General features: G+C 40.3%; 1 protein-coding gene across 1 annotated transcript in view; it reads right to left on the bottom strand.

Annotated features, from left to right (window-relative positions):
* LOC307170184 (complement factor H-like) overlaps nt 1-23040 on the bottom strand; it is a 268514-nt gene that overhangs the window by 148873 nt on the left and 96601 nt on the right. The window lies entirely within an intron of this gene.

The following is a 23040-nucleotide window of genomic DNA, read 5'->3' as shown; positions in this document are numbered from 1 at the left end:
TGCACACTGAGTCCGAAATTTTCGTATGCGTTTTTTCGTGTTCGTCAGCCTAAAAATTCGTCACGCACAGAAACCTTGCACACTGAGTCCGATGCGTATTTATTAAACCTTTGCGGAAAAAAACGCAAAAAATACAAAAAGATTCGTCAAGCAGTGAGGATGAATTTGTTGCACTCTTTCTTCTTAAAAAGAAAAAAATAAAGGAAATATTGGGTCCATCCAATCCTGAGATTGTGCCGAGAGGAAGGAGAGTTTCACCTCCTTATCAAGGAGTTGCGAAATTATTCTGAGCGATTCAAAATTTACCTCAGAATGTCAGTGGAACAGTTTGATGCTTTGCTAGCGATACTGGAGCCACATATTAAAAAGAAGACCACCAACTTCCGTGAACCAGTCGATCCTGAACAGGCAGTATGTCTATGGACGGACACGCACACACACACACACACACACACACATACATACACACACGCGCGCGCGGCCGGCAGAAGCGCTGGGCAGACAGAACAGCTGTATACAGGTTATATTTTATTCAGTGTCTTTGTAATCCGCATTTTGTTTTTCATACAGTACTGCGAGACGAAGTGTATCAACTTGTCAGACGTCATTCTGGATTTTGTCGTTCGCTTGTACGGTGGCTCTGAATTTTCAAAAAAACCTCTCAAAACACTGTCTGTGGATGCGAAAAACGCAGAAAACCGAACCCAATCCGAATTATTTTTTTACGGACGAAAGTTTCGTAGGTCAGTGTGCAAGCGTGATTGACATAACGTGAGGTCGATTTTTTTTTTAACGTGCGAAAATTTCAAATGCGAATTTCGGACTCAGTGTGCAATGGCCTTAAGACTGTGTGTAAGCTATGCCATGCTGTCAACCGGCCCCCCCTGGAATATGATTGGCCCCCCCTGGTGCCCCCCCAACATCATTGGGCTAGATTTACTGTCAACTTGACAATGCCCAACGCCATTGGATCAGAGCGCTGTCAATCACTGCTTGATTTGCGATTCGCAAAGCAGAATCTCTGGTCGGCGTTTTTCAAACAGGAGTCAGGAGAGAGACACCTAGACATGTTTATGGTATACACACTCAATTACAGTATATTATATTGTTAATTTCGTTGACGAAAAATGTTCGCCATTATTTTCGTCAACGACATTTTTTCACAGACGAACACGAGACGATAATTATATCAAAAACAGTTTTAAATGACGACAACTATGACGAAAATGTATTGACATTTTCGTCAACGAATAAAAAATAGACGAAAATGTTAGGGAGGGACGATTGGGGAAGAGATCCAGTCAGAACTGATTTGCGTTTGTGGTAACGTTAGATGCGCATATTTGAATTGTAACGTGCTGATCTACCCAGCGGCACACGAGTTGGAATGCGCTTGATGCTGCATGTCTCACAAATCGTTCAAAAATGTAAACGTCTGGGAGAAAGAGAAGGGCAGACATATGGACAGATTTGAATAAGGAGTGACGACGCGAAAGAGAGCTTTCGTTTTTCTGTGCGAACACACACACACGCTACCCGAAGAGTGCAGCCCTGCACATAGACAGCTAAGCGCGCTGCGCGCAAAGGACTGAATTGAACTCTCTTTCGCGTCTGAATGGACAAATACACACAACATGTCAGTTTTTGAGAGTATTCACGTAAACACAGTTGGTTATGTCTTTGCAGAACGTACAGTTGTGAGAATATCGGATATGCATTAGCAGTGCAATTGGATCTGCACACTCGGTCTTAAAGTGACAGTGCATAATAAACCTAATGCCTTCTGTACACTTAATATTGTTCAAACAACAAAATAAAAAGAGAAAAGCATTCACTGCTCTTTAATAATAGCTTTTAATAAATTAATTATATTTAATTCATACAAATAAATATATCTGCTTGAAAGAATAAACAATGATGTATGTAAGTAAAGACTGCATAATCATTAATTGAAAAAAAAAACTGTTCTACTTTAGGAGAAGTTTTTCCAGTTGAATTTTCTGATTTCCCATGGGCCCCCCTTCGCTGGTTCTTGGTCCCCCCTGTGCCCCCCCATTTATAAAATCCTGGAATCGCCCCTGCTCCCTAAGGAGCCATGGAACCAGAAACTCACTCAGACGAAGTGCTCCCTGAGAAACTTCTGTGTCAGTCTCTTATGGAGAGGATGGGTTCACGCCTACTTCGCGTACGTGGACCAATCACCTTCAGAGATTTCAGAGCGGGAAAAATTCTCTTTGTCTTGCCAGGAGAACTCATTTGCATAGTTTATGATAGTATAAAAATTCATCAGTTATACTCCAGCAAGATAGTACACATAGAATAATACATTTTACTGTAATCCTCTCCTGTATCTACGGTTGGTTTAGTCAGAACGAGACAGTTAAACAGATACCAAGAATGGCAGGTAAAGGTAGCAGGGATATAAAGTTACATTCATATGCAGAATTACACACATTTAAAGTTCGATTCACACACAATAAAATTGTAGAATACTCCAATATGACATGTGAAGACATCTAAGCACAAAAAGGAATACATTTAATACATTTAAAGGTACTTTTCTCTGAAAAGGTCCATGGATGGTGTTTGTGTGTGTGTGTGTGTGTGTGTGTGTGACTTCTCAGTCTCCCAGGGGTTGTAAAGTGTTATCCTATAGCAAGGGGGGTCGGGTTACAAGACCATGATTCTATTTGAGAACATTAATTAGGAGAAACACTTCCAAGTTACAGATCAGAAAATCATAACTATGGCATGAAAGGGTTAACCAAACATGCAGGTCTTAATACATCATCTTAGATTCTGAATCATTCTGAATTAAATGCAAGGTAAGTTTTTGTGTGTGTTTGGAATGTCTATAGAAAGTTTTGTTATCTCTCTGACTGAGAGAGAGAGAAGGGGGATGCATTGGAATTCTTTTGACGCTTGCAAAGCTAGGAGATGCGGTGTCGGGTTTTTCTGTTAATACTCCGAGGTGCCAATATATAAAAGGGCCAGAGTCAGTTCATTCAGTTTTGGAACATGGATCCAGAAAGACATGAAGGAAGAGGTTGAGGACACTGGAGTGGAGGAGGAGGAGGAAGAGTAAATGGGAGTGGAGGAAGAGGTGAAGGAAGAGGATGAGGAAGGTGAAGGGGAAGGGGAAGGGGAAGGGGAAGGGGAAGGCCAAAGAGACAAGCAGTGCCACTCTAGTTGATGTCTTTGTCCATGACTATGAGGGAGGCTGGGCAATGAGTCCAGCCAAATTTGAGTTGCTTCACCGTCGCCTCGATCATAAGAACCTTCCAGGAGAAAAACAGGTAGATGTAGGCCAACTGTACTTCAGACTGCTCTCTACTATAACTTTTGAGTGCAGTACACTGTGCTGTTACAACACATACATGTACTGTAGCTGTTGCACTATAAAAAGAAATGCATCAAATTGCCTCACATACAGATAGAGTTTTCTGAATGCTTCCATTTTGTAAAAAGGATGTTACAGTAACAGTAATCAGTACTTCTATTTTTCTAGGACACAGAGACGATGAAATGGAAGAAGCCTGCCAAATATTTCAGTTGATGCGTGCTAGGGGAACAGGCATGCAAGAGGATTTCACCCCTCTGCCTGGCCAGGGCCAATATAGCCTGTGATGTGGACGAGATTCTCTGGCCTGACCCAGACCAAAGACGGGATGCTGAGGCAGAGTATTTTTTTGTTTGTTTGTTTGGTGTATTGTATTGTATTGTACAGTACATTAAGGAATAAAAAAATGTGCTAATGTATCCATTGGTTGTCTTTTGTGTTCTTCATGTGAAAAGGTTTTTGGAAATGTCGTTTTGAATTTATTGCACAAGTGTGTAAGACTATGTTGTAGTGTGTGTGTTTGTGAGGGCTTGTGTGTGATGTATGAGGGCAAAGTTTGGTTTTTCAACAAGATTGAATGGTTTTATGGTGTAGATATTCATTTTGACCTGAAAATAGGATGTTTGGGGAATTGGGTGAGACATTATGGATTTGTGTTTACTGTTTTAAGAATATGAGGCATAGTTTCAAGAAATGTGTTTAAGCAATCAAGAAAAACTGTAATTGGTCCAAAGGTGAATCCACAGTAAGTGGTAAATGGTCCCATGGTCTTCCTAATCTACCAGGTGGTTTGTCCTGGAAAATAGATGGGTTAAAATATTTAGGAGTAGGCCTATATGTTGGCAACATTTCAATGTTAAGCAAAAATTGGGAATGAGTTTTAGAAAAAGTAAAGGGGCGATTGGAAAAATGGAAATGGCTTTTGCCAAAAATGTCTTTTAGAGGGAGGGTTATAATAATTAATAACCTGGTGGCTTCAGTTTTGTGGCATTGTTTGGCCAGCATTGATCCTCCAAATGGACTTTTGAGTAAAATTCAAGCCAGTACAGCGGACTATTTTTGGATACCGCAAAGCAGTCTTTTTCTATCCAGAGATGAAGGAGGTCAAGGACTTATCCATTTGCCCAGCAGGGAGGCAGCCTTTCGACCTCTTTTTATTCAAAGGTACCTTACAGGACCTAAGGATCTAGTCTGGAGAAAAGTGGCTTATGTTATTTTTAATCAAGCTGGCAGACTGGGATTGAACTCTGATTGATGGTGATTGACTCCTTTTTATAAGGGACTTTTCAAGTTTGGGACTTACTTGAAAAACGGAGGTTGGAGGCGACTTCCTCGTTGTACCAGCTTTTGGAGGAACCTCTTGTGCATGGAGCTTGGTTTGATGTTACTTGTGAAGTTACACCTGGACTGCTTCTTTGTTTAATTACCACTAAGACGTTAAAACTGGATCATTTATATGATGTTGCTGGTCCTGGTTTAAATAATGCTCAGTCCATGGCCTCACATCTAGGTGTGCGGTTGGTACGGCATGTAGAAAAAAATCTGGACATTTTTAAACAGAAACTCACAGAGGAAGAAAATAATTTGTTAATTGAATTTTATAGTGGGAAACTGTAGTAATAATACAGATCCCTCTCCAAGTATTTCTTTTAGTCCCAATCTCAAAGGACTGTCTAGACCTTTTCTGAACCTGAGCAGGCTAGAAGGGTTAAGTTTGCAATATGTTTAGAGTAAAGTGTTGTATAAATGTCTTGTAAAAGTTTTAAATAAAGCACATTTAAAAGAATGTAGTGATACAATGTGGAGAGAGAGATTGGGACTAGATGATGAAATTAAACCTGTTTGGAGAGTTTTATACAAACCACCAATTGAAAAACGCTCAGGTGATATTCAATGGAGAGTTTTACATGGCTGAGTTGCTGTAAATGCATTTGTGAGCACAATTAATCCCAATATATCAAGTGATTGTGCTTTTTGTTAAATGAAGGAGACAATTTTTCATTGTTTTTTAGAATGGTCAAGATTGTATGATAAGTTTTGTTTTCTTGATGGTCTTTTCGTTAATTTTGTGGAGATTTTTTTCCCTAAGATTTGGATTCTTGGACACAAATATAGTGTGGCGTAAAAAATAAAAAGTCAATTGTTGAATTTTTTATTTGGGCAAGCCAAACTTGCTGTTTACGTTACTAGGAAAAAAAATAGATAGGTAGAGAAGGAAAACATGTGGTTATTATCGTAAAAAATTTGGTAAAAGCAAGGGTTATGTTTGATTTCAAGTTCTATAAAACAATGAATGATTTAGAAAGTATTTTGCATAAATGGCGTTTTGATGAAGCTATTTGTAAATTTGAGGAAGAAATGTCGATCATTACTACCATGTTACAGTAAGTCTTGATTTTTGCAACCTCATTTTAGTTTTTTTGGATAATGTGATTGGATGTTTTGCTGATGTTGTAATGATATAAATATTTTCAAAGTGTTTTGAAAACTCCGTCTCTCTCTCTCTCTCTCTCTCTCTCTCTCTCTCTCTCTCTCTCTCTCTCTCTCTCTCTCTCTCTCTCGAAAAAGCCATCAATGCAACCAATAATACAAATGCCGTATGTTTTTAACTCACGAGTCCAAATCCCAAACGTATGAGACCCTTTGCCAGGGTCCCTTAGCAAAGTAGCCATCTGAGACGTCTGTCTCTCCTCACTGTAGGGTCCAGTTCCACCAATCCTCTTTTCTTACATGCAGACCCTTCTCTCTGCATTTGGCGTACATCCATCGGTACCCATGAAGTTGCCCAGAGGACTGCAGCTGATTACGGATGAAATCAACAAGGTACAAGGTCAAATGTTTTCGTTGAGACAAAAGGTGTCTGTCCAAGCTCACATCAGTTTTTGCGAGGGAATGCAAAAATCTTTGCGAGGGAAGGCAAACGTTTTTTGCGAGGAAACGCAAAAGTTTTTTGCGAGGGAACGCAAGTGTTTTGCGTGGGAACACAAAGTTTCTCGGGGGAACGCAATAGATTTGCGAGGGAACGCAAAATATTTGAAAAATAAAAAAATACTTCCATCCCAAATTTTTCCCACCACCACGTCCCTTTAGGGGCTCCGTAGCTTTCATAGGTTCCACATGTGTAAGGGGAAAAAAGAAAAACATAAAGATGCACAGTCCAGCACACATTCTTCCTCCTCTCCCCTACCTCTTCTTATCCCTTGTCCTGATCCAACTACTCCTCTCCATCAACTACTCCTCTCCTTCCATCAACTATTCCTCTCCCTCACCCAGACATACTTTTTTCTCTCTCTGCTTCTCTGAGTTGTTCTGAATTCACATTAGTTTTTTACAATCGCTATGACAATTTTTTTTTAAATACTTTTAACAATTTTCCTAAACTCTTAACGCACAAACACACCTACAGCACACAATTGGCAAAACAGTTAATTTCATGCTCAAAATCACACATTGTAAACTAAACTCCAACACTAATTTTTAAAATACAATAATATACTAACACAAATAGTCTAGATGGAAATAGGGGTCCACGCGCACCCCTCTGCTTTTTTTATGCCACCTGATTTTTTTAAATCTTTAAAGTGTCTATTTTCAGAATCTGCCGGGTACCAAGCTGAAATAACGTTCCAAAGGCTTCATTTTTAACCCTTTGCTGCACCCAACCGGAACCCGAAAAATCAAAAAATGATATAGAAAGTGGCATAACATTTGAAGTAAACAACATACAGAGACAAATAAATACATTTTCCAATACAATTCTGACCCCAGGAATTTAATGGAATGGTTATTTTTGACATTTGACAACATATTGACCCTATTTCTGGTCAAAAATAGCAAAAAATGGCCAAAGATGTGTGGAGGATCAACTATATTTTCGTTAGGGTGATTTTTTTTTTTTTTTTTCACAAACTGTTATTTCCTTATCATTCTAGTGTCTATTTTAAGATTAAATTGGGAACCAAGCCGAAATAATGTCCAAAATGCTTTATTTTTAACCCCTTGCACCAAACCCGAAAAATCTAATGTGATATAAAGTGCCATAACTTTTGATGTCAACAACTCACAGAGACAAATGGACACATTTTTACATACAATTCTGACCCAGGGAAATTGTTATTTGTTATATTTTACAACATCTTGACCATCTATGGTCAAAAACTAAATCTAAAAGATTAATGGTCTGGCGTCGACTAATGAAAATTGCCCAGCTCGAGGGGCGGCACCAAGCGTGCATTTGAAAATCTCACTGCACGCAATTGGATAACACTAAGACCAATCACAACAATAAACTCCAGCTACCAGCGGAGCTAACTGGTAGATTATACTCTTACCATATCCGGTCGGCAAAACAGCAAAAACATCCTTCTTGCAAAGGAACGATTCGAGCGGTGTCTTCTGTTCCTGTTTTAGATAAAAAGCCAAGTCTAACTTGTTCATTGTAGCGGTCAAAGCCGTTTCAATCAACTGGTATTCATCCATAGCCATCTTGCAATGTTTACTAATGACTTCGACGTCACAGCGCCTCTGGCCCGCCTATATCAGATAACCCAATGTGATTGGTGCAGCTCGGATACAAGGGCATATTTAATGAGCATCATTACTCGACACCAGAGTAACTCGCTGAGCAAATTCAACTTGTGCTCTCGCGAGAACTCTGGATTACCAGCGTATCTGAAGGAGCTCCAAGAAGGTGTTCCTTCTTGTTTCCCAATCAGTACTGTTAGGGGTTAACAGTTTAGGACCCAAGGACCAGATGTTTGAAAGAAGACCTGGAGTCAGAATAATAAAAAATTTAAGAAAAGTTTTAATGAAGATAGTTTGCAGTTTCATCAGCAGAAGTCAGCTTCTAGACTCACACAGGAGTTCGTAGACCGCCCCGCTTACAGTTACAAAGATTACAGCAGTTATACCATTTCCAAGGTCTAAGCTACGTCATTGCTTACAGGTTGAATAATTCTTATTGGCTAAGAAATAGATAAACATAGTAATTTTCCACACATATACAGATAGACTGAAGCATATCTCCATAGATTATGCAGCTGACACTCAGACCCTGAAGTCAGGCACGTCGTGACCTTCCAGGTCGCAGATTTGGGTTGCTGGGTGCCAGCATGTCTCGAACAACAACTCAGTCAATCTCCAACAATGCCAGTGGTTCCTTAACCTGTAAGCAAGAAGACTAACACATACACCCGACACACATCTTTTCCAAGGTTGGATTTGGCCAGGCTCTAACTATAAACAGGAGTCTCGTCTCAATACATCAAGATAACAAGTTCTTTCTCTCAGGATAGGACACTTCAGTCTAAATGGAAAGTAAGGCTTTAACTGAGAAATGGTCCCTTAAACTATAGTCTTCAATGACCCCTATATGTTTTAACACGTTAAAGACCTTTCTCAAACACAAAACCAGTCCCTATTTCATTTCTGGAAGCCGGGATAAACAGGCAAGCATTGTTAATGCATTCATATATCAAATACTGACATTAAAGAATACATGAAAAGAACATTTCAGTAATCACACTGGTAACTTCTATAACAAAGTAAAATTGATATTTAGAACGAAAAATATTGATTAATATCTTGATTATAATCACTCATTACATATACATTGAAGCAGCAGTGGATTCCAATCCACCCCCTTCAGTACATTTTCTGTGACAAAGCAAAATCCAAGTTCAAGGCCAAGACTGAAGAGCTTACAAAGTTTTAGAGTTGGAAACACAAGGAACCAGCCTGGAAAGTTATTGAACCTAGGGCACAGGAATTAAAGAAAGAGGCTCTTTATCGCAAGGTGTAGGACAAGGACCTTTTTACAATGGAAGCTAAGTATCATCTATCATGCAGAAACAACTTCAACACAGAGTACCAAACCCATGAGTGTGGAAGGGAGAGAGCAGAAAAGGCAGCAGACAACATTGACAGCCTGCAGGCCCAGAAGATAGCAGCACATAACAAGTCGTATTGTGTGGTAAAGGATTCTTTTTTTTTTTTAATTTTTTTTTTATTGCTTGCCCACAGTAGAAAATTAACATTTACAGTATCACAACAAAGTCATATTCATGTTACAGGGTATACAAAACATAATAGACAGGAATAAGAAAAATAAATAAAAATTAAAATAATAACAACCACAAATAAACAAGGTCACACTGACTTAAAGCATCCTTTAGATAGGAAGTCAAAGAAAATTAGAAGAAATTAGAAGAAGCTTTTCGGTAAGCCTATTAAGGGAGTTCCTTTATATATTCCCAAAGGGGAGACCATATGAGCCAGAATCTGTTAGATTTTTTATGTTTATCGAAGGTGAGCTTTTCAAGTGGTAACCATGTCGCAATTTGTGATGTCCACATTTTAAGGGATGGAGCCTGTGATGCAGACCAGAGTAACAAAATGCATTTTTTGGCTAAATATACCAGGACAACAAATAGCTGTATAGCATCTTTTTTAAATAGACTGTTCACATTAAGATTCAATAAATACAAAGCTGGGGTCATATCGAAGTGTAGTTCAAGAAGATCTTCCATTACACTATGTACTTTCTTCCAGTATGACAAAATTTTGTCACAGTACCAAAAACAATGCATGAATGTGCCATTATCTTTATTACACTTGAAGCACAGGCCTGTAGCGTTGGTAAACATCCTCTTAATGCGCATCGGCGTAAGATATATTCTATTAAAGAATTTGAAATTGAGCTCATGGATCCCAAGGGAGGTACATTTAGGGTACACATTATCACATACAACGGTCCAGTCATTCTCTTCAATAGTTTGACCAATGTCCTTCTCCCAGACTTCCTTCAGTCCCAACAAGGCAGAAGTGCAATTACTAGACAAAATGTCATATATCCTTGATATCGATCCCTTTAGACAGATTGGATTTAGTAAAATGTCTTCAATCTCTGTTATGTCCATTCTTAACTCTCCTTTGTCTATCTTTAGTTTAAAAAAATGTCGCAACTGAAGATATTTGTAAAAATTAGACTTTGGGAGTTTATATTGTTCCACAATCTGATGAAAAGACTTTAGAATTCCCTCTGAATATAAACAAGAAATTTGAGAGATTCCCATTTTCAGCCATGTCGAAAGCCCAATATTTTGTAATGTTAAGGGGAAATCAGGGTTAAAAGATAGTGGAGAAGACAAGGATAGAGAGGCGGGTATTTTAAAGTATGATTTAATATCTATCCAGGCTCGGAGAGTGTTCGATATGGTATAATGTTCCGAGATATTTTTTAGCTTTATGTAGTTTTTAACAAATGGTAGAAATCTAATTGGTAGTGGAAAGCAAGTTGTTGCTTCCATATTATACCAGATAGAATTGGTCCTCTCACTACACCAACTAATCATATTTTTTATCTGGGCTGCCCAATAATATAACTGAAGATTTGGCAAGGCGATCCCACCTTTGTCCTTTGGTTTCATTAGTTTGGAAATTTTGATCCGAGGCATTTTATTACTCCAAATAAACTTTGAAAGATGTTTATTGAAGTCTTTGAAAAATGAACTTGCTAAATAACTAGGTAAAGATTGAAATAAATATAAAAGCTTAGGAGGTAAAGGATTCTTAGGAATGTGATTGAATGCAAAGAGGTTGTCCAGCTAAGACCCATGTGCAACTTGTACATGAAGACATTGGAAAATCAAGGTTCCCTTTCGAGAACGGTCACTTCATATTCCGTTGCTAATACGCAGTGGGAAACTCCTTTCCTCGAGAATATTGAAGCTAATAATTTAAAACGCAGTGCTGCTGCACAGCGAACACAGCAGAGTGTCTAGCTTGCCCATTGGCTGTGCTGCGGCAACTGCACAACCTATGGCCAAGCGCCTCTGATGCGAGACCCAATCAGATGACTTGGCGCCCAACACATCAGAGTGCACCTAAATGGACGTGGCCTTAGTCTATAAAGGAAGCCCATTCTGGCCAAATAGCAGATTTTATCTCCTTCAGCGACTCTTCACGTCTCTGACCTCCTCTGAAGCTGCCTCCGCTCGAAGAAGCAGCCCGTTTACAATTACAATGCCGCCCATCTATGCCCGCCCACAGCTGTTGGCTGGAGATCCAGAGCGGTTCACAAGCCATCCCTGGAGTGTCGAAATGGGTTTTGTACATTATAAAGCGAGGTTACTCGCTCCAATTCTCTCGCAGACCCCCACGGTTTCAGGCGGTCATCGAGACCTCGGTGAGAAACGGCATGGCTCACATGCTTCTCACCTAAGTGCAAAATCTGCTAGAAAAAAAGGCCGATAGAATTATTCCGATAGATCTTATCAGTCTACCTATTACTGTCCATTAGCACAATTGTCCTGGGACTTATGTTCGGAGCGAGCCCGGCTCTTATACTCCAGCCCCTTATTCATGAAACACGACTCACGTCTGGTTACTGTCACTATGTTGGGGTTTGTTATGGCTTGTTTCTGGGAGCCTCGGGGTGCTTCCCTAGGCTCCAGTTGTATGCAGCCAGTTGCTAATAGTGCGGCATTTTACATTGCGTCCCCACTGCGTATTAGCTACGTAATACGAAGTGTCCATTCTTGAAAGGGAGCGTACTCGGTTACTAACGTAACCTTGGTTCCCTGAGAGTAAGGGAACGAGTATTGCGTAGTCTGCCGCACTATTACAATCTGTCGGGATTTGTCTCTTCAGTCGATTTAAACCTGCTATTTGGCCAGAATGGGCTTCCTTTATAGACTAAGGCCACGCCCATTTAGGCGCGCTCTGACGTGCGACCAACACGTCAGAGCACTTGGCCATAGGTTGTTCAGTTGCTGCAGCACAGCCAATGGGCGAGCTAGACGCTCTGCTGTGTTCGCTGTGCAGCTGCACTGCGTTTTAAATTATTAGCTTCAATATTCTTGAGGAAAGGAGTTTCCCACTGCGTATTAGCTAAGCAATACGAAGTGACCGTTCTCGAAAGGGAACCTTGATTTTCCAGTGTCTTCATGTACAAGTTGCACATGGGCCTTAGCTGGACAACCTCTTTGCATTCAATCCCATTCCTAAGAAAGTAATCATTTACCACACAATATGACTTGTTATGTGCTGCTATCTTCTGGGCCTGCAGGCTGTCAGTGTTGTCTGCTGCCTTTTCTGCTCTCTCCCTTCCACGCTCATGGGTTTGGTACTCTGTGTTGAAGTTGTTTCTGCATGATAGATAATACTTAGCTTCCATTGCAAAAAGTTCCTTGTCCTACACCTTGCGATAAAGAGCCTCTTTCTTTAAAGGTCCCGTTTTTCCTGTGTTTTTGAAGCTTTGATTGTGTTTACAGTGTGCAATATAACATGTGTTCATGTTTCGCGTGTAAAAAAAACAGTATTTTTCACACAATTTACTTATCTGTATACCGCTGTTTTCACTGTCCTAAAAACGTGCTGATGACTTCCTTGTTCTATGAAGTCCCTCCTTCAGAAATACGTAACGAGTTCTGATTGTGCCAGCGGTTCCTGTGTTGTGATTCAACAGCAGCTTAGCGCATGTTGCCCGGAAAGGTCACTCCTCTTACCATAACGTGGAGATGCATGCGCTCAGTGTTATTGTAAACATATCTTTAATATTACCTTATCAATTTGAGCCGGAATCAGACCCGGAGAACATAGATGACAAATGCAACTCTTCCTCTTCTCCGTGGGAGGGCAACAAGACCACGCCCCCTTTTTTTGTGTATTCCTGTGGGCGGAGGTTAGTCAAAAAACTTCCTGTCATTAAAGCAGGAAGTAGAGGGATGTAGTCCAAACCGGCCGTTCGCTGTAGGCTTTGAAAGGGGACTTCTGTTAAATAAAATATCTCGCTTGGCATTGAACTTTGAGCTTTATAATTTTACAGGTATTATTTATGCTCTAACAGCAACATTACACACTAACTAAAGTTTGAAAAATGGGATCACGAAGAACAGGACCTTTAATTCCTGTGCCCTAGGTTCAATAACTTTCCAGGCTGGTTCCTTGTGTTTCCAACTCTGAAACTTTGTAAGCTCTTCAGTCTTGGCCTTGAACTTGGATTTTGCTTTGTCACAGAAAATGCACTGATTGGGAAACAAGAAGGAACACCTTCTTGGAGCTCCTTCAGATTGAATTGACAGAGATTTGACATGGCGCAGAGAGTCCTTTGACACTTGTAAACAATATATTTTCCCTGTAAAGCTTTTATATCAGTATTGGTGATAGCCAATTGTATCCAAAGGCAAGTCCTCTAATGTTAATGGAATCTGTTCACAAATATCCATCATGCGGTATGGTGAACTGGCTGCTTCACAGAGTCTCAAATCTCGGATATTGTGTAGATATGATAGCTTCTTGCTTTCCGAAAGCCTGTGATTATAGTAAAAACTGTTGAAAAATTACTTATGACTTAGTTATGACTACAAAGGTATATCTCAATTATAGTTTCAAATACTTACTGAAATTGTTCCAAAAGAGAGAGCAGTGGGAGATGGCGATCTGCAGGTACCAACCGACGGCCACCAACTGCCAACTGCAAAGCCCCAACATTCCCAAACTGGCAGTTAGTCAACTTTTTGGACCTTTTTGGAATTTTTTTTAAGTTAATTTGCTTTGTTTTGTTTACTTCAAAAGTAAAGCTATTTTCAATTTCTTCAGGTTCAGGATAGGTGCAGTAAAAGGTTAAAATAAACCCCATTTCAGGCTGCTATTAGTATAATAAAAACGTTGTCAAATTAGCTTTCTTTTGCTGTTTTTGACCATAGATGGTCAAGAAGTTGTAAAATATAACAAATAACAATCTCCCTGGGTCAGAATTGTATAGAAAAATGTGTCCATTTGTCTCTGTGAGTTGTTTACATCAAAAGTTTTGCCACTTTATATCATATTTAGATTTTTCGGGTTTGGTGCAAAGGGTTAAAAATAAAGCATTTTGGACATTATTTCAGCTTGGTACCAAATTTAATTTTAAAATAGACACTTGAATGATAAAGAAATAACAGTTTGTGAAAAAAAAAAATCACCCAATGCGCTGGAGAAAACAAAAATATAGTTGATCCTCTACACATTGAAAGATTATGTGTATTTTCAGTTAATTTTAGTCAGATGCATTTACATGGTTACTGTGCATTAGATTTAATCAACTCTATATGTGTCTGTAAAGGTGTGAACCAAATGGCCCATACAGACAAATGGCCCATAGAAACTGATGGGTGTGAAACCACATTGCTCAAGGTAGATTGCAGTATAGATCGATCTCCTGTGGGAGGTCCTAACAGTTTTCCTTTGTTTGGAGCCCTTTTGTCTTCATGTATAAAGTTCTGTCTTAGACACAGAACTTTGGGTTAAGATTGTTGAAGGGCGACATGCTAACATCGCTACTGAAGGACTGCTACACTACAAACCTTCAATAAATTCTTCTCTCCACAAGAACACTGGTCAAGCTTACTTATTTTATGTATTGGAGAAATCTAATACATTGGCGAGCCACCCAAACCACTGCTCGGCCAAATACACCAAAATCTAACAACATCTTTGGCCATTTTTTGCTATTTTTGTCCAGAAATAGGGTCAATATGTTGTCAAATGTCAAAAATAACCATTCCATTAAATTCCTGGGGTCAGAATTGTATGGGAAAATGTGTTCATTTGTCTCTGTATGTTGTTTACTTCAAATGTTATGCCACTTTCTATGTAATTTTTTGATTTTTCGGGTTCCGGTCGGGTGCAGCAAAGGGTTAAAAATGAAGCCTTTGGGGTGTTATTTCAGCTTGGTACCCGGCAGATTCTGAAAATAGACACTTTAAAGATTTAAAAAAATCTCGTGGACCCCTATTTCCATCTAAACTAAATACACTATGTCTACCAAAACACTAACACATGTTCTCTTCCAACAGGAACATTTAGTCAATCATAGCACAATGTCATAAAAACACTAACATCAGATGGAATTACAGAAACTGGATTATTTTATATGTGTCAATTCTGCCCTTATACTGTGACACATTCTACGCTTGCTGTTTCCATCCTATCACCACTAGAGGTCACCCGTTCACTATTAAGACTTTTTCACTGTACACACAGTTACAGGTTACTTTGGACTACATTTCCCATACTCCATTGCTTTGATTATTTCCACACCTGTAGTCAATATCAGGGACTATAAATCACTGATACATGAGCTCACTGGGTGCGGAGTATTGGTTAACTATTGTGAACTTTACTGAGTGTTCATTTCTGTGTCTGCCTGCTCGTTTTGTGACCCTTTTGTTTTGGATATCTCCCTGTCTGCTGCCTGCCCTGATCATCTGCCTGGTTTTGTACTACGTTTTGGCCCAGTCTTCACGTCTGTTTCTGCTGGTTCTGACCTTTGCCTGTTTGTTCATGATTAAGTCTCTGCCTGCTTTGAACGCATCTCGCTGATTAAAAGCTTTGCACATGGATCCGCACGCCTCTTGCATCTGTCCTTCCGTAACAGAATACTCCGCCAAACAAGGATCCAGTGGCTTTTCTGAAGAACACTGGTCAGGTTTGAACCTTGCAAAACAATTACTAGCCCTAAAACAGGGCATGAGACTGTTAGAGGAATATATTTTATTATAGTTATTGGATTTATAGTTTTTGGATTTAGCATATTTTTCTGATCTGCCTGATTGTGTTCTCATTGACTTTTTTTGTGACGGCATAAATCAACCCCTAAGATCTCGATTAATTCATGAGGGTCCTCGAACATCGCTCTGTCATTTTTTTTTTTGGATTATGCTCTACTGTTAACTGGCTCGTCTTTCACTGTGGGGGTCGCAGAGGAATGCACTGGTACTTCCGTGCCTATAATGGCAGCCGCACCAGAGCCCTGTTACATCTCAACAGATCTTCCAGAGCCAGCCGCCTGCCCAGTCGAGCAAGAGCCAGCCGCCTACCCAGTCGAGCAAGAGCCAGCCGCCTACCCAGTCGAGCAAGAGCCAGTCGTCTGCCCAGTTGAGCCAGAGTCTGTGAGCGTCGTTTCCCTCGAGCCAGAGTTCCCAAAGCCCTCTTCGCTGCTGGTCCTGTCCAGCCCAGAGCTGTCTTCGCCACTGGTTCTGTCCAGCCCTGAGCCGCCTTCGCCGCTGGTCTTATCTAGTCCGGACCCGTCTTCGCCGCTGACTGCCTTCAACCCTGAGCCAGTCCTCACCTATTTCCCCAAGAAAATTTTGGGGAAGGAAACAGTCATCCAGCGTCAGAGGTTTGCATCCAGCGTGGAGGATCCACCACTGGTGTCAGTATGCACAGCTGGGATTCCCAAATCAACTCATTCTAGCCCTTCTACTCCCGAGGTTATCCCGTTGGCCGCCCTCCCCTTAATGGGGCTCGCTTTATGGTGTGTCTGGGCCACGTACACCACCGCTGAATATCCAGAGGTGGTGGCACTCGTTTCAGCTCCTGGCGCGGTGATGACGTTTAGGGATGAACTTTGGTCCAGTTTTGAATTGGCCAGGGAGGCCGATTATGAATTCTTGCCTTGTCCTAAACCATGCATGAAGATCATCTCTGAACCCTTGTTTTCCTGCCCTGAAACTGCCTCAGAGGCCGTTAATGAACTTTCCTCCTGTGTTGACCTGGCTACGGAGGCAATCTTTCAACTACCATCTTGTTTAGAACCAGCCAAGCAGACCAACAATGAATTATGGTACCGTCCTGAACTAGCCAGAAAGGACAATTATGGACTTTGGCCCTGTTCTGACCCAATTGTAGAAGCCATCCCTGAATACTCATGTGATCATCTTCCTGTCAATGAACTCTCGTCCTGTTCTAAACCGACCGAGGAGACTATTTGTGAACTCTCGCTCAGTTCTGATCCGACCACAGAGATCTTAAAGGAACCTTGTCTTTGCCCTGTTAGCCCACGGCTCTAGTAGCCTTGTCATGACTAAAATGAATTATCTGACTATTCCGTTTCTATCCCTGAGTTTTCTGAACTGCCTATTTGCCTAGTTTCCATTCATGAACCTGATTTTGAGCTTTATGCTGATTCAGACACTTCCATAGAGATTCTGATTGAACCCGTTGCATTTCCGGCCTCTACCCGATGGGCTGTGAATACACTGTCTGTTTTATTTCCCAGTTTTCCTTAGGTTTCAGTCTTTGCCATGGGTCCCTGATCCATCTGGGCCTCCGTGGTGGTCTGCTGATGAGCTCTGGTGGACCAAAGTACAGCCTGAGCTGCTTCACGTCATGTCTGCAGAGGCTGTTCGCGCTGCGTCTGTCGAACCAAAGCCGCCTGCTCCGCCCGAGGGGTCGCCTCCGCAGCCTGCTCCGCAGCCTGCTCCGCCCGAGGGGTCACCTCCGCAGCCTGCTCCGCCCGAGGGGTCGCCTACGCAGCCTGCTCCGCCCGAGGGGTCGCCTCCGCAGCCTGCTCCGCCCTGGCCCTCCATCCCACCCCCGCTCCACCTCCCACCTGGATTATATTGTTTTAGGAGCGTCTGGAAGCCACTCCTAGGAGGGGGGCTCTGTGACACATTCTACGCCTGCTGTTTCCATCCTATCACCACTAGAGGTCATCCGTTCACTATTACAGTTTTTTACGATTGCTATGACAGATTTTTCAATACATTTAACAATTTTCCAAAACTCTTAACACAGTTAGCACTACATCCGTCTGTGTAAGCTATACTATTAACACATTTCTTGTTGCTTTAACACAAAATGCATACAGTTAACACAAATTTAAAATGCTTGAACTTCTTTTACACACAAGCTCAACCAAGACCAAAACAATGGATTTTTACTGCCAAATTTACCAATGCTTTAACACTATGTCAGAACAGATAACACCATGTTCTAAACCTAACCTTACAGGCTTAAAGGGTTAGTTCACCCAAAAATGAAAATTCTGTCAGTAATTACTCACCCTCATGTCAACACGCATCACACACATGACCAGCTTCGGCCAATTGTGAGCCTACGTGGTGACGTGTAACACAGACGCGCTACGCAAAAACACTACGTGAACCAACTAGAGACCCAGAGAGAAGGAAATGAAAAGTGGAATAAAGTCGTTATTTTTGTTTGTTTTTGCGCACAAAAAGTATTCTCGTCGCTTGATATACTTAAGATTAAGCCACTGTAGTCACTTGGACTATATTAACGATCTCTTTAATAACTTTAATAACTATTCCGGTGTGGTGGAATATCACATGGTCCACACCGGAAAAAAAGGATAGTGCGGACATTGCGTCACTGAGAGGAGACATTTCTTTTCCGGGACGGACAGTTATTTAAAATCGGAATTTCTCTGAAATAAAAAATCTTTGGAGACTTTTGAGATATTGTAAGTACACAACTGGTGGAAATATATCACACTGTGCAAGTTATTTTCGGAAATTTTATTACAAAATTGTTACATATTGGAGCTTTAACTGTGTGCATTTTGTGTCAAAGCAACAATAAATGTGTTAATTGTGTAAGAATTGAGAAATTAGGAGATCACGGAAAGTCTGTTTGGTCGAGAGGACAAAGGACCTCTCTGGAAATTACCATTTGAACGGGCCCTCGTGCACCATCGAGATGAAAGTCTCACCTCCGAGTCATCCTAATCTACATCTCTTTCCCTCTCCCCTCACCCCCTCTCTCATGCTCAGATGATCACCTGAATTCACCCAAGAAAATGTATAGTTTAATGTGAATGATTATCACATAGTATTTTCATGTTTTGTATCATTTAAAATGTCTAAGTGCGACTGGTACAAATGTCTCATTTCCAAATAAGTAAAACAAAAGGTATACAAGGTTTTTAAAAGTTTATGGATAACTGGCACATAAGGAGGAGTTGGCCTCTAGACAAATGGTATCCCTACACCCCCAAAAGGTGTAACCTCTGAATGCAAATTTCCATTGTTAAAAGATGTTTCCAAGTGAAAAAGGTCCTGACTATATAATGGAATGTAGCAAAGGGTTCAGGGCCTTTTCTGTAACTCAGATTCGCCCGTGAGGCTGAGACGGAGACCTCTCAGCCTCATGTTTTTCTTAATGTTGGGTTGCATCTTTTCTCTTTATTCCAGAGCATTTGATGTTTTGTATCGATTATCTTTGAATTGATTATGAAATTGGCATGATACATTTACCTGACAAAATAAATTGTTACATTTGATTCTAACTGACTTTGACATTATTTTCATTAAAGTGTTAAAAGGAATAGTCAAACATTCACTTACAATTAATGATCCAAAGATATCATTAAAACCTTTTCATTTATGGAGTCAGATGAAATAACAAGAGAATACATATTCAAATGTATTGCATTTAATCAAAAAATACTTTGCCTCGAGAAAAGGACAGTAAGACCTTCCGTGCTGGTCGGATGCCTCCATTGGGCCGATTTAGCGCGAGCTTACAATTGTATAGCCTAGAGGTCTTCACGGGTCCAAAAATTCGTGCCCGAACCCGAAAGAGACCCGTAATGTGCTAAACCGAACCGACCCGACCCGGACCCGTCTATTATTTCAAAAGCTGGACCCGGACCCGTGCAGATCCGAGAAATGCCTAACCGGACCCGACCTGGACCCGTCTATTATTTGAAAGCTGGACCCGAAACCGCCGGGAAGACACAGACCGACTGGACCCGATTGTCACATATTCCACCTTAAACTGCTATTACAAGGCAATAAACCTGTTGCGAAAAATACAACTTTTTGTCTTACCTAATTTAAGGAGCCGTGGTAGCGTAGTAGTCTCCTCTCCCTTACTTTTAACGTTAACGTTACCTGACTGGCTGTGATCATGCATTACAATCCTCCGACAAGAAAGTTATTCATGTTATTCCTCTCGTTATTCCAAGTCCAAGCCACTCATTATTTCAGCTTCAAAAGTCCACTTGATGTCACGGTGACGGATGACAAATGCAACTTTGCACATGTAACTTACATTCTGACTCGAGTTAACTCGCATAATAACTTTGACTGTTTGCCCTTTTGAACTAACGTAATAACGATTGCTCGTTCAGTGCCATATGGCCGCTGACGTTATTTATTTGCTATCATCTCTGTGCTCTCTGCTCTGCATAGAGTCTGAATCTGACCACTAAAACTTTAAGATTAAACAATATGGTTAATTTATATTGTAAAATCTAAAGCGCGGTTTGGCGGTCCCTCACTGAAGCTGGTAACTGGTTGCCATAGAAACATGACACGCGCTTGAGACTGCACATGCACGCTAGCTGGATCAACCTAAAATATGCTTTTTAACGCAATTTATTTTGAGTGTCCCAATTTTACAAGTTGCAAGTTACAAAAAAAACACAAGCAGTGTCTCACGGCCGGGTTTTCTCCGAGTCTGATCTGATGACTCCGATCGCACGGGTATTACACACAATGTTAAACAGACCCGGGACCCGAAGTAATAAATTCGGACCCGACCCGGACCCGGCTGATCATTTAAAATATAGACCCGAACCCGTACGGGTCCCGGGTCGGGTCTCGGGTTCACTGTGAAGACCTCTAGTATAGCCTACACAGACAGATGTTGTGCTAACTGTGTTCAGAGCGTAGGGAAATTGTTAAAAGGATTGAAAAAAATGTCATAGTGATCATAAAAAACTGTAAAAAAAAAAACCCAATTCAAAGAGTCACCTTTTTACTGTGTATGTCCAATTAATGAAAAGAACTTCAACACCTGACTATGCCTCCAACTGAGATTGGATTTTCAATATTTTAGTGATCTACCTAAAAATGCTTATCAGTTGTTTCAATATTTCATTTTTTTTAGTACATTTGAGCTTCTGTTGTTGCAGAAGTAGAAGATTTATACTATATTTAAGGTTTTGTACATCATGCCTTCATTTCTGTCATACGGTGTTTAATCATTTGTAAATAAGACCAGAAAGATCCATGATTTTGATATTGGGTAAGCTTTTGTGAAAAGAAAATTTAAGCATTTTAGAAATGTGTTAATTGACTGTATATTGTGTGAAAACAACATGAATTGTGTTGATATTATGTTCACAACAGACAAATGTTGTGCTAATTGTGTTTAGAGTTTTGAAAATGTGACGAAAGATTGGACAAGAGGATGTTAGCAATTGAAAATAAACTGTAAATCAGTTACCGTTTTCAATTGTTTAAGCACAATTTTGAAAACAGGGCCCGGTTTGTCAAAACACTACACACAATTAGCACAACCCTACACCAAAGTAGCACAACACTTCAGATAATTTGCAAAATGGAACACTTTTGTCAAAACTATACACGACTTCATAAAAACAATATTTTGTTACCATACGAAACACACATTTCATATGACTTCAATCTTTTTGAACCAGTTACACACTGCTGTTGCTAACTTAAAACACTTTTAGCAAGTCTAATTCTCAGTGATTAGAGTACTGTAAATGAAGTACACAGAAAGTGCAACTATACAATAGTTCACCAAACACTACACAAGACCAATGCTGCAGACTGAGGAAAATATCATTTATTTCTCTCCATATATCCAAATCAGTCAACATGTCAACATGGAGAATCACAACAAAACATGTCCCAGTTTATGCTACTACAGTAGTGTGCATAACACTGTTAGCTCAGCAAACAGACAAACGTAAAATACTGTATCCAGTACAGGTTACAATTACAGTAAATAACAACAACAAACATAAAAAAAAATCTGAAAAAAAAAAAAAAAAAACTGACAATATTGTACAGAAAATACTAGAGTAAACATACTATACATTATCTCTTCGCCTAGCTGGATCTGGCCAGAGAATTTAATCAACATCACAAGCAATATCCTCATTAGCAAGACACTGCTACACACTTGCACTGCTGCGGCGTCGACTTGGTCACAGGCGTCCTCCATGGCCTGAATGAGGGGTACCTGAGCCTGGGGCTGGAGATCGTAAACCTTCCACCGCCATGCAGAGAAAAACTCTCCGATAGGGTTTAAAAATGGAGAGTATGGTGGAAGGTAAATTTGATCATTTAATTGCAAGAATTCAAAACAGAGAAACTGAATTGGGAAAAAGGATTTATTTAGATTGTTAATTTATTTATTTTTTTTTATTTTTTTTGATTAGTAGTACAGCTGATGCTGATGCATCAGTGATGTTTTATTCTCCTTGTCACACACACCTAGGCAAATTCATCACTCCATCATTACAGGTTTGTTCTAGGGGGATACTGCCTATTAAATATTTGCCCCTCTGACATACAAACTCGATATAATCCCCATGTGGTGAGAATATCTTTTCCCGTTCAGCCCATCGCAGCTGTATTCCTCTTTTATCCATTTCCTCCACCGTCACTGAACAAGGCTCTGAAACAAACAACATCTCACTGTCACTGTTACAACATACATTCATTGATTCATCAGAACCAGAACAACTACAAGATTACATCAAACTTACAAAATAAAATACAGTAAGAAAAGCCTAACGTGTCTTTGATGTAAATGGTTTAGAGTTCATACTTACTCAAACACTTAATATTCCCTCTCCATTCGCCTTGTTCACAGGTCATGTATTTGGAGTAGGGGCGACTCTGAACCAGTGTGTATTTATTAAAGCAGCTGTATTCAACTCTCTCCCCTGAATTGTATTCAGGTTTTGTCATTTCTGTTGTATCTGCAAAGTCTACTTGTGGTGGTGGCCCACATTTCCCTGAAGGCAAAGCAAAGTTTTATTTTTAGATCACCACAAAAATTGGCAAATGACATTAATAAATCTCAATATCAGCCACATGACTTTTTATGGCCTTCAACCATAGAACATGATTTTATGTAATGAACATTATTAA

Source organism: Squalius cephalus, assembly GCF_949319135.1.
Source record: "Squalius cephalus genome assembly, chromosome: 13".
NCBI lineage: Eukaryota > Metazoa > Chordata > Actinopteri > Cypriniformes > Leuciscidae > Squalius > Squalius cephalus.
The sequence above is the reverse complement of the archived record's forward strand: the minus strand, read 5'-3'. Positions and strand labels throughout refer to the sequence as shown.